The sequence below is a fragment of the Pelodiscus sinensis genome, chromosome 25 (assembly GCF_049634645.1).
Source record: "Pelodiscus sinensis isolate JC-2024 chromosome 25, ASM4963464v1, whole genome shotgun sequence".
In the NCBI taxonomy this organism is placed as follows: domain Eukaryota; kingdom Metazoa; phylum Chordata; order Testudines; family Trionychidae; genus Pelodiscus; species Pelodiscus sinensis.
The window spans coordinates 5,807,634-5,820,562 of record NC_134735.1 but is presented as its reverse complement, the minus strand read 5'-3'; the positions used below and the strand labels follow the sequence as shown (position 1 = coordinate 5,820,562).

Genomic DNA, 12,929 nt, shown 5'->3' with positions numbered 1-12,929 from the left:
AAACCATGATCTAGGAGGGTCAGGGCAAAACCGGGAGGCAAGGTCAAATCAGGATCTTAGATGCCTATATACAAATGTGAGAACTATGGGAAATAATCAGGACGAACTGGAAGTGCTAATAAGTACAATTATGACATTGTTGGCATCACAGAAACTTGGTGGGACAATACAGGCAGTCCCCAAGTTACGCGGATCCAACTTACGTCAGATCCGCAGTTACGAACGGGGTTTGCTCCGCGTCTCCCTGGTCTGCTGGAGACCAGCAGACCAGGGAGACGGGGAGCAAAGCCTCTGAGGACGCTGGCAGCGGGACAGCCGTGGCGCGTCTGGGCTGTCCCGCTGCCCGCGTGCTCCGCGGCTTAGCTCCGCGTCTCCCTGGTCTGCTGGAGACCAGCAGACCAGGGAGATGGGGAGCAAAGCCTCTGAGGACACCGGCAGCGGGACAACAAAAGCCGCGGAGCACGCGGGCAGCTGTCCTGCTGCCGGCGTCCTCAGAGGCTTTGCTCCCCGTCTCCCTGGTCTACTGGTCTCCAGCAGACCAGGTAGACGCGGAGCAAAGCCGCGGAGGACCCGAGCGGCAGGACCGCGGTGCATCTCGGTCCGCCGCCCGCGTCTCCCTGGTCTCCTGGGGGGGGCGCAGCTAGTACGCCCCCCCCCCAGCAGACCAGGCTTTTCTCCGGACGCCTGTGGTAGAGCAGCTGGGGCACTGCCGGGTGGTTCCGCAGCGCCGCTCTGGGCGCTACTGGACTAACCCAGCAGCACCCCAGCTGCTCTGCCCCAGGCATCCTGATTCAGCCGCTGCTGGTCAGTTTCAGCAGCGGCTGAATCAGGACGCCTGGGGCAGAGCAGCTGGGGTGCTGCTGGGTTGCTCCAGTAGCACCGCTCCTCGGGAGCTCCTTGGCTTAACCACGAGATCTTGCATGATCTAAAAATTAAAAAGGAGTCATATAAAAAATGGAAAGTAGGACAAATTACAAAGGTTGAATATAGGCAAACAGCACAGGAATGCAGGGGCAAGATTAGAAAGGCAAAGGCACAGAATGAGCTAAAACTAGCTACCAGAGTAAAGGGAAACAAGACGACTTTTTATAAATACATTAGAAGCAAGAGGAAGACCAAGGAGAGGGTAGGTCCACTGGTCAGTGAGGAGGGAGAAACAGTAACAGGAAACTTGGAAATGGCAGAGATGCTCAATGACTTCTTTGTTTCGGTCTTCACCGAGAAGTCTGAAGGAATGACTAACATAGTGAATGCTAGTGGGAAGGAGGTAGTTTTAGAAGGTAAAATAAAAAAAAGAACAAGTTAAAAATCACCTAGAAAAGTTAGATGCCTGCAAGTCACCAATGCCTAATTAAATGCATCCTAGACTACTCAAGGAGCTGATAGAGGAGGTAGCCGAGCCTCTAGCTATCATCTTTGGAAAATCATGGGAGGCAGGAGAGATTCCAGAGGACTGGAAAAGGGCAAATATAGTGCCCATCTATAAAAAGGGAAATAAGAACAACCCAGGAAACTACAGACCAGTTAGTTTAACTTCTGTGCCAGGGAAGATAATGGAGCAAGTAATTAAGGAAATCTTCTGTAAACACTTGGAAAGTGGCAAGGTGATAGGGAACAGCCAGCATGGATTTGTAAAGAACAAATCATGTCAAACCAATCTGATAGCTTTCTTTAATAGGATAACGAGTCTTGTGGTTAAGGGAGAAGCAGTGGATGTGGTATACCTAGACTTTAGCAAGGCGTTTGATATGGTCTCGCATGATATTCTTATCAATAAACTAGGTGAATACAACTTAGATGGGGCTACTATAAGGTGGGTGCATAACTTGGGGTATGTCTACACTACCCCCCTAGTTCGAACTAGGGGGGGTAATGTAGTCATACGGAGTTGCAAATGAAGCCCGGGATTTGAATTTCCCGGGCTTCATTTGCATGAAGCCGGCCGGCGCCATTTTTAAATGCCGGCTAGTTCGGACTCTGTGTCGCGCAGCTACACGCGGCACGGACTAGCTAGTTCGGATTAGGCTTCCTATCCGAACTAGCTGTACGCCTCGTGGAACATTTAAAAATGGTGCCGTCCGGCTTCATGCAAATGAAGCCCAGGAAATTCAAATCCCGGGCTTCATTTGCAACTCCGTAGGACTACATTACCCCCCCCAGTTCGAACTAGAGGGGTAGTGTAGACATACCCTGGCTGAATAACCATACTCAGAGAGAAGTTATTAATGGTTCACAATCCTGCTGGAAAGGCATAACAAGTGGGGTTCCGCAGGGGTCTGTTTTGGGACCGGCTCTGTTCAATATCTTCATCAACGATTTAGATATTGGTATAGAAAATACGCTTATTAAGTTTGCAGATGATACCAAGCTGGGAGGGGTTGCGACTAATCTGCAGGATAGGGTCATAATTCAAAATGACCTGGACAAATTGGAGAAATGGTCTGAGGTAAACAGGATGAAGTTTAATAAAGTCAAATGCAAAGTGCTCCACTTAGGAAGAAACAGTCAGTTTCATACATACAGAATGGGAAGCGACTGTCTGGGAAGGAGTACGGCAGAAAGGCATCTAGGGGTTATAGTGGACCACAAGCTGAATATGAGTCAGCAGTGTGATGCTGTTGCAAAGAAAGCAAACATGATTCTGGGATGCATTAACAGGTGTTTTGTGAGCAAGACACTAGAAGTCATTCTTTTACTTTGTGCTGATTAGGCCTCAGTTGGAGTATTGTGTTCAGTTCTGGGCAACGCATTTCAAGAAAGATGTGGAGAAATTGGAGAGGGTCCAGAGAAGAGCAATGAGAATGATTAAAGGTCTAGAGAACATGACGTATGAGGGAAGGCTGAAGGAATTAGGTTTGTTTAGTTTAGAAAAGAGAAGATTGAAGGGGGACATGATAGCAGTTTTCAGATATCTAAAAGGGTGTCATAAGGAGGAGGGAGAAAACTTGTTCATCTTGGCCTCTGGGGATAGAACAAGAAGCAATGGGCTTAAACTGCAGCAAGGGAGATTTAGGTTGGACATTAGGAAAAAGTTCCGAAAGGGGCTTAATTTGAAATGAAGTCAGTGAGACGGACGGAAGTACAAGTTGAAAGGGTTTTCCTGAATCAAGGCTTTAATAGGTTTGCCCATCTTGTGGAAACTTAATTAACAAGAGGTTCTTTTCCCACACCACAAATCTCCCCCTTTCCTCTGCCGATTACAGGATTATGTTTCCAGCATTGTGAAATCTGGATGCTATTTCTCCAGTGAAGGAGATAATTAGCTATAGTGCTGCAAATATGCTGTTGTTTTGTAGATCAATACAGAGCTTGCTGAAGAGAAGTGGTTCACTTATAAGCCCATCCAGAATATAACAACAAGATCTCCAAATTGATATAATGATAACATTCAAAATAGATAAAATTCATAGATAGGCTATTTCTGATTTTCAAGAGCACAATATCTGAAGATTCTGCCCAGGAACTCATTCATTATTGGTGACCTCCTTTCTGCAACCTCCTGTGGTAGATCGGTATTTAGATTCATTTAGACAGAGGGAAAACTCTCTCTGCCTCAGTTTCCTCAACGTCAGTAAGCAACATAATTGGGAAGAGAACCCAGGGTCCGTACTAGCCATTACCCACTAGACAGCACTGGTTTTCTATCTGTTGAACTTACAGTAGATGTTCTGGCATTAAATCCCCTTTCATCTGTTGAAATGAACCACATATTTGTGACAGTTCAGCTTTTGTACACTGTAACGGGGTGGAGGAGGCCCGACACCCCCTGCTGTAGGCCTTCCCATACCTTGCCCCAAGGAACAGAGAAGTAAAGAGGTCCTCCAGGCAGACTAGAGTGGTTACTTCTCCAGCAGCCAATCAGGGGCTAGCAGGCTGATATAAAAGAAGCTGCTGGGCCAGGGCCTGTCAGTTCCTCTCTGGAGCTTGACCCAGTCAGATCTAGGGTATGTCTCCACTGCCACCCTAGTTCAAAATAGGATGGCTAATGTAGGCATTCAAACTTGCAAATGAAGCCCAGGATTTAAATATCCCGGGATTTATTTGCATGTTCCCGGGTGCCGCCATTTTTAAATGCCCCGTAATTCAAGCGACCTGCCCGTGGCTACATGCGGCACGGACTAGGTAGTTCGAATTAAAGCTCCTAATTTGAACTACCTAATCTGTGCCGCATGTAGGTAGTTCGAACTACGGGGCATTTAAAAATGGTGGTGCCCGGGAACATGCAAATAAAGCCCAGGATATTCAAATCCCGGGCTTCATTTCCAAGTTTGAAAGCCTACCTTAGCCTCCCTAGTTCGAACTAGCGTGGCAGTGTAGATATATCCCAGGGACTGACTGGGAGGACAGCAGCACCGAGTGCCGGCTGAACTTCAGATCTGGTTGAGACCCAGATCCAGCGGCTATAGTCTAGCCAGGACTGGCTACAAAACTTCACAGAGCCCTGGACAGCATGAATTGAGAGCCTGAGAGATCAGGCTGGACAGAGCAGCATCTTGGGTAAGTATCCCAGTGATCAAGGGAGCAGCAGAGATATTTTGCAGGCAACAGCTTCTTACAGGGTCCCTGGGCCAAAACCCAGAGGAGTGGATCCACCCCCCCCCCCATACACACAATTCCCAGCAGCTACAGCAAGGGGTAAGAAGAAGTCTGGTCCCAGGCAACCAACCAGAAAGCCATCAGGGACACCTCCACTCCCAGAGACAGCCGGGACAGAGAAGCGGCAGATGCACCCTCGGCTACAAAGGTGATCCTGCGAGAGGGTGAGCCTCTTCACGTAGACCTAACATTTTCTGTTGACAGAGACTGATTATGGAGCGAGGGACTGTATGGGGCAGAGAAAGACGGTGTGTTTCTTAATGCTCATTTCTGTCCTCTTAAGAAAAATATATAGTAATCAAATTCAGAGTGAGCCGTGAGTGAATTGATGCTTTCATTTAAAAAACAGCTTAATTATCCACCAGCTGGGCAGACAGAGTGATTGTAAAGTGTCTTGGAATAAAATAGGATCCTTGGCTTTGGTTGGCAGTGGAGGAGAGTTGAGTTGTGCTCTGAAGTGTGAACAGTGAATGTACAAGGAAACGCTGGTGGTGCTGGCTTGCTGCACGCGCATGATGGAAGGTGTTTGTTCAGGGATATATTTGTAGCTTGACTGGGAAATAAAAGCAGCTTGATTTTGATCATAAATCATTCCAATGAGCCAAGTTAATCAGCATTCATCGCCACCGTCCTGGTGATGCATTCTCTCTTGGGCTGAACGGATGTCTTGTGCGCAGCATTAAAAAAACAAATAAGACTGGAGGCTAAAGGTGCGTTTTCACAGCCTGCTGAAGCAAGCCTTCCAGCCACAGTCAACAGACTGGGCCTCGTTGAGGGTTCTAAAAATAACAGTGTAGACCCTGCTTTGAAGTGTCAGCTCAGGCTGGAACTCGACCTCTAAAGCCTAAGAAGGGGAGCACCACCGACTATTTTAGGATTTTATCTACTGCCCATCTGGGACAGCGCACTTGTCCCATGCAGGGGTGAAAAGGGATAAAATGGCCCTGGGGGGGGTGGGGGGCCCTGAGGCTGAAAGACAATCAGGGATGAGTTTGAGGCAGCCAATCAGGGCTTGGCTGAGCCCTATAAGAAGGGCTACTGGACAGGAAGAGCTCACTCTTGCTCCGCCTCTGGAGGGAGGGGGATGCAGCTGCTTCCCAGCAGAGGTGCCTTAGAAAGAGCATTGCTGGGGAAAGACAGCAATCCAGGAGAGCGCCAGCCTGAGTAATCCCCAGGATGACACCCCAGGGAGGTACTAGGGCAGCAGAGGAGCCAGAGCAGGAGTAAGCAGCATGTCCAGCCCCCTCTCGGCAATGATGTAGTGGCCAGTCAACTAGGGAAGGGGCTAGTTGACGATTGGCAGTAGGTCGTTGAGGCAAGGTGGGTTTTGGGGTGATTGGGTAACCCAGCAGTGGAGGAGCCTGGGTGTGGGTACAACCAGGAAGGCAGTACCCAGGCCAAGGGGCATTGCGGTTTGGAAGGGATGTGGGGGCCTGACAAGTGGTGGAGACAGGAAACAGGTAACCTCAGGAAAGACACTGGCCAGCAGAGGGCACTTTGAGACCAAAGAAAAGCTAATTCCTGGACTTGCCAGCAGGCGGTCCCATGGTGGTGAGTCTGAACTGCTACATCATTCCTTGGCATCTTCCATGTCAAGTCAAGAGCCAACTCCCTGGTGGACCTGAAGGACTCTCTGAGATCTTGGGCCTGTAACTTAATTTCTCTGCATGTCAGTCCCCTACTATAAAACGTGGATATTCATTTTCCCTTTTGCCTATTCTTTGTCTCTTTAGACTAATGCTTTTGGGGGCGAGGGCTGTTTCTTAAGATGTGTATTTACCGTGCCCAGTCCAATGGGCCTCGGACCTCGATTGGAACCTCCCGGTAGTACTCTCAAGTGGGGGCTGATCTTATGCCTTAAAACAGTGATGGGCAACCTAGGCTAGCGAGTGGGCCTCATGAGCAGCCCTCCTTCATCTCCGTGTGCCACAAGGTTGTTGTCACCAAGACGGTTTCCCAGGATAGAGTAGTGTTGCTCGTGGTGCTTGCATCCCTGGAATTTGCCGACTGAACCGTAGCAGCACGTGGACTGGAAGCAGAGGGTGCTCACGACTTTCATTGTCAGTGTTGTGTACAATCAGCATGCACTTCCCTGATTTGCTTGACGTACACGTCGCCATAGTAATAACGGTAGGAAAAACCTGAGGATGGAAACCAGTGGACTGGCAACCTGCACATGGGCAACGATAAATAAAACATCTCCTGGGGCATGCCTAGAACCCCAATGGGCTGCATGTGGCCCGGGAACTACAGGCTGCCCACTGCTGCCTTAAAATTTAGCCCCTGTGTGCTTGAGGAGGGGCATAGCGGCTGTGCAGACTTTCAGTTTAAGGGAGATTCCTGTTGTTTGCAGGGAGAATTCACATCTTCAGCAATGCTAGGTTTCAGAGAGGTCGCCGCGTTAAGCTGTTTCAGCAAAAACAACAAAGAGTCCCGCGACAGCCGAAAGACTAACAAATTTATTTGGGCATAAGCTTTCGCGGGCTGGAGCCTGCTTCCTGCAGCGGATGATGCTTCTGTTCTAAGTGCTTGTCAACAGTGTGGTCTGGACTGCATGTCAGTCCTCTCCCCCATCCCACCCCAATCCCTGAAAACCAAACAGTGTCTTGAAAAACAGTTTTGGGGCTTGATCTGTCAAGGGGCTGAGTCCTTTGGCCCTGATCCCGCACAGCACTTAAGCATGTAAGCGCACAAACCGTTTCACGGCAGAGAGTCCTGGACATTTCATGTGCTTTCGGCAAAGCAGGAGCGTTACGGCATTGCATGATCAGGCTCTGCACCAGGCAGGATCGAGCCCTCAAACACCTGCCCTCCGCAGTCCCCCACTGAAAACAACTGGCCAAAGCGCTGGTTAAACGTGTGAGTCGTCCCTTCCATTTAATTTCTCTCAGCGAGGCAGAGGTGGGGGATTTATTTAACCACGAGCGTATGGAACAAAGCCATTGCACGAAGACAAAAGGCCTCCAAGCCTTGTGTGGAAACTGTGCCTGTTGAATGTCATTATAACATCATTGTAAGTTGGTTGAGTTTTCCTGGCCTGCAGCTTCATTCCTGCCCTGCAGGGACTCCAAATTAAAGGACAGCCAGCTAAGTAAGTGCTGGTGAGTCTTGCCTTACAGTCAGCATTGGCCTTTAAATGTTCCAAGATACAGCACGCTGCAGCCTCAGTTTATATGTAGCTCGTTTTCTTTGCTGACTAATGAGGGCATTTAAAATATCAATTATGTTTCTGCCAATATTAAAAAAAAGTCAAACTAACATTTCTCATTGTAATTCCTTGTTTGTATTAAAAATTTAAATAGCAGGAGGAGGGGGAAAATAAATTTAGTGGCAGAACTGCTGAAAAAACAAAAACAAACCCAAAGCAAGAAAGCAGTAGGAATATGTGTGAAATACATGCTGCGGGCTCATTAGGTACCCCAGTAAAGGATCAAGCCGTTGAAGGGGCTGTTCCCTAGTTATCATGCAACCTTCGGAAAGCTTCTTAATTCCCAAACTACTGGAAAAGGAAGCTGTACCCAGAGATCAGGGCTAGGACCTGATGTGAGAGAGAATCTAAGCACGCAAGACCAATCCCAGCTCAATCATCCCAGCCAGGGGTTTGCCAAGCTGGGACTTAAAAACCTCTAAGGATGGAGATTCCATCACCTCCCTAGGGAACCCATTTCAGTGCTTCCCCACCCTCCTAGAGAAAGAGTATTTTCCAATATCCAACCTAGATCTCCACTGTAACTTGAGACCACTGCTCCTTGTTCTGCCATCTGTCACTACTGAGAACAGCCTCTCTCCATCCTCTTTGGAACCCCCCTTCAGGGAGTTGAAGGCTGCTATCACATCCCCCTCACTCTTCTCTCCTGCAGACTAAATAAGCCCAAATCCCTCAGCATCAACTTGTAGGTCATGTGCTCCAGCCCCCTAACCCTTTTGATTGCCCTCTGCTTCACCTTCTCCAGTGCATCCACATCCTTTCTCTAGTGGGGGGGGGGGGGGCAGAACTGGACGCAGTACTCCAGATGTGGCCTCACCATTGCCGGATAAAGGGGAATAATCACTTCTCTAGATCTGCTGGCAATGCTCCTCCTAATGCACCCTAATATGCCATTCTCCTTCTCAGCTACAAGGGCGCAATGTTGACTCAGATCCAGTTTCTCATCCACTGGAATCCCCAGGCCCTTTTCTGATGAACTGCTGCTTAGACAGTTGGTCCTCAGCCTGTTGCAGTCCTTGGGATTCTTCCTTCCCAAGTGCAGGACTCTGCACTTGTCGAACCTTATCAGATTTCTTTTGGCCCAATCCTCCAATTTGTCAAGGTCACATTGGACCCTCTCCCCCTATCTTAGGGTATGTCTAGACTACATTCCTCTGGCGACAGAGAGATGTAAATTAGACATACCGAAATTGCTAACGAAGCGGTGATTTAAATATCCCACTCTTCATTAGAATAAAAATTGCCAGCAAAAAGCGGCAGTCTAGGCAGGGATTGGTCGACAAGGAAAGCCTTTTCCGACCGATCCTGTAAACCTCGTTGCCTGAGGCATAAGGGATCTGCTGGAAAAGGCTTTCCTTGTCGATCGATCCTTGTCTAGACTGCTGCTTTTTCCCGGCAAATTGCCATGTCGGCAAAAAATGGCAGCCATTTTAGTTCTAATGAAGCACATGACATGGGTAGCAGTTTGAGCACTCACTACCCCACGCAGTGCCTCCTGCTGGTCGGTCTGAGAATTAACTCTTCCAGCCCTGGAACACCCCCTGTTGGCCGGTATCTCACCCTCAGTAACCTGTCTTCTGCCCCTGTGTCCCTCCTGCCCCACAGTGCACCTTTCCTTGGGGTGCTGCCCCATAGCACTGCCCCTACACTCTGAGGTCCTCCCCTCCCATGGAACCCCAGTCCTCTACCCACTGTCAGTTGTCATCTAGTGCCTGCCTGAGGGGCAAACTGCAATCTGAAATGGCCACTCATCACAGGCAAGGGGGTGTGGACCTGCTGCCTTTTGCTGCACTGGCTGCCTCCCTGCAGCCCTGATAACTTCAGGCCTTAAGGGCAAGGCCTCAGCCTGAGTTTACCTGGTTCTACAGATGCAGCAAGAGTGTCTGTTCTCCTCTCAAGATCCTCTATTTATACTCCCCCAGTTGGGCCCTAATTGGCTGCCACCTGCCTCAGCTGATTGCTCCACAGTCCCCGCCCCCCAGGGCTGGGTTTAACCCTAATCTCACTTGGTGTGGGGTGACTGCCCTGCTACACATGGTTATCCATGCAAGAGTAGGTCCTGCCAGGCTAGCCAAATTCTAGTTCACATTGCTGTTTTCTCCCTACATAAAATTGGAAGTGGAATTTTAGTGGATATCATATTTTCCACTTCTTGGCTAGGGCGGCATGAAGCTAAATAAACTGCTGTTTCACGCAGTAGAAGATTTCATTTCCACAATGGATGAAGAGTGTGCTTCAATTTGTATTTTTTTTTAATAATTTTGACAGGTAATATTGTGTAATTTTAAGCTTCTTTGATTTGTATATGTTTGGTTTTTCACAGTTGAACACAATCTGTAAGTTGTAAGTATTTTTTTTTCAACGGTATTGATTTACATTTTCCCTGGAACAGGACATTATGAGGGAGTTGGACAATTATTTAATTGCAGTAGGTTTTTTTTTTTAATTCAAAAAGTTAGTTTTCTAACTATTAAAACACCAGTTATCAGCATCAGAAATCAAAATATTCACGGTATCCTTAAATAGATCTCTCATAGGTTCTCCGGTAGCATTTTTCTTACTTTGCCTATCTGAAAATTTTCATTACTATCAATGGAAATGTACGAGATGTTGTGCATATGGTGAAAATGATGTCTGCCGATAGAATGCTAATCCTTTCTTCTCAAATTATAATTTAGGTTCAGATCCCAAGGGGTTCTGGAATTTGGCCCACAATTTGAAAAAGGGCCTTCAGTCCCTTCAGAGTGAAAGACTTTGTGAAAAGATAAGAGAGTACTTTGCATGCCAAGATGTTTTCTCCATGATGTGCTTCTCCCTTCACAACACACTAGTGACAATGTCTGTAAGGAAAACCAGTACCTAGTTCCGCGAGATTGACAGAAAAATGTCCTCTTCTGTGCTTCTGCTCCTACTTTTTCTTCATGACGTTATTCTGAAATAACGACGCGCACATCTCCACAGCATGCGACTATTTTGAAATAATGGTGAGCTGGAGGACCTCTTACTCCAACTCCTGTAACCCTCCTTTCACAAGGAGTAAGGGAAGTTGAAGGAAGAGTGTTCTTTCTTCAACTTCCTGCTGTATAGACAGCGCGGAAAGACGGAGCTGAAATTGCGTAGCTTAATTCAACTTTTGCCCTGCTGTGGAGATGTGCTCTGAAGCAGTAGGGTGGTGATATTTCCCTATGCTGAACAAGGGACACCTGCTATAATTACACGTATTAAAGCGAATTCAGTGGTAATTAATCAGAAATCTTCAGTCCAAATGTTCACATTAAAATCAAGCAATCCTCTATTAAAAAGAAATATTCTGTCGGATTCTTTTTATTTACCTTCTTTCAGGCTTTAGGGTTCACCATGGGGAAGGACCCCCCCCCCCACTCCCATACACCTCCCCTCTCACGTGCGGTGGGGTGATGGATTGACCTGATCTTGCCTTCCTGACATTCTCCACCCTCTGCCTGACTCGGCCAACGAGATGGACCTTCATCTCCTGGTATCTGGCACCATGAACTCCTGAGGCAATATGTGGGGGGAGGGCATGCATGGTCACATGCCCCCCCTCCCAGATTTGGGGGTTCACCCCAGAATGTAGCCAGCAGCCTTCCAGCACTGTGCAGTAGAGAGGGGATGGGAGCTGCTCCAGTTGCAAGGGAGAGTGGGGAGTGTTTGATCTCACCCGTGTCTTTGCAGAGCTTTTCCCCTCTCCTGCCCCAGCGCTTGTCTGGCAGCATCTTGTTCCCTTCCTGCCCACACCATTTTGAAAAGCAGCTAGCACCTCCAGGCTGCTGCTGGCCACCGGTAACTCAGCCTCCTCCTGCCCCCCAGCTACAGTGTGTGCAGGAAGGGGTTAAACCCTGAGCATGGAACCTGACTGCAGGGGCTTTAGCTCAATAGGGGAGGATGCCTAGGAACAGGGCATCCCCATGGTCCCTGGGGGCAGGATCCGGGGGAGAGGGGGGAAAAGAGGAAGTGGGAATGCTGAGGCCCTGCACAGGGGGCTGCTATGGAGCCTGTAGAATCAGGGCATGAGAAGACAGGAAATTGCTTTCCCCCTGCCACTCCAGAGTTTAGCTGATGGGCAGAGGGGCTTCCCTGTGCTACTGTTGTGCAGGGCTTTGGCACGTGGTGGTCTCAGCTTCTCTTGACTAGTGCCCCAACTTGCAAGGTCTTGGTTTTACACAGGGCGTCTGCCCAGCTAGCTGAGTGGGTTTTACCCATGAACGCTCATGCTCTAGCATGTGTGTTAGTCTCTAGGGCTATGGCTACACTACAGAGATGATCGAAGGTGCCACTTTCGACCTTGCAAGGTTCTAATGAGCAGGTCTAGTGAAGATACGCTAATTCTGACCGAGAGGGGTGCTCCAGTTGATATTGGTAGTCCTGCTTCCACAAGGAGTAAGGGAAGTCAAAGGGAGAGTGTTCTCCCTTCAGCTTCCTGCAGTGTGGACTGTGCCAAAAGTCGAGTTAAGGTATTTTGACTTCAGCTATGCAATTAACATAATTAATTCGATCTTATCCCGTAGTAAATCATAGAACACTAGCACTGGAAGGGAACTCGCAAGATCATCAAGTCCAGTCCCCTGCCCTCATGGCAGGAAAAAGCACCATCTAGATCATCCCTGACAGGTGTCTGCCTAACCTGCTGTTAAAATATCTCCAGTGATGGAGATTCCAAAACCTCCTAAATAAGTAAAAGGCAATTTATTCCAGTGTTTAATCACCCTGAGTACGTCTACACTACAGTGTTATTTTGAAATATCTTATTTCAAGATAGTTATTTCCACAAGAAATGGACGGACGTGAGGGAGGAATGAAGCACAAGCCCCCAGTGGGGCAGACCAGGAAGACGGTTAGTGCTCCTCAGGGTGGAAGCTCTCCGTCAGGGCCTCTTGGATACTGACAGCCCCCTGATGGACCTCCTGGATCGCAGTCTGCAGCAACACATCCAAGAGAAGCATCAGAGTGCCCAGGGCCAGCTCTGGCTCTCTGTTGCAGAGTGCTGTGGTGTCCTGAATGAGGGCAAGCAGAGCATGCAGAGACAAAATGCTTTGTTGTCCCTCATCGAGGAAGGCAAACAAGCAGAGAAACCTGAGAACCAGCTGTCTCAGGGGGTCCCTTTAAG

General features: G+C 48.5%; 1 protein-coding gene across 1 annotated transcript in view; it reads left to right on the top strand.

Annotated features, from left to right (window-relative positions):
* CSMD2 (CUB and Sushi multiple domains 2) overlaps nucleotides 1–12,929 on the top strand; it is a 743,482-nt gene that overhangs the window by 89,113 nt on the left and 641,440 nt on the right. The gene's annotated exons all lie outside the window — the stretch shown is intronic.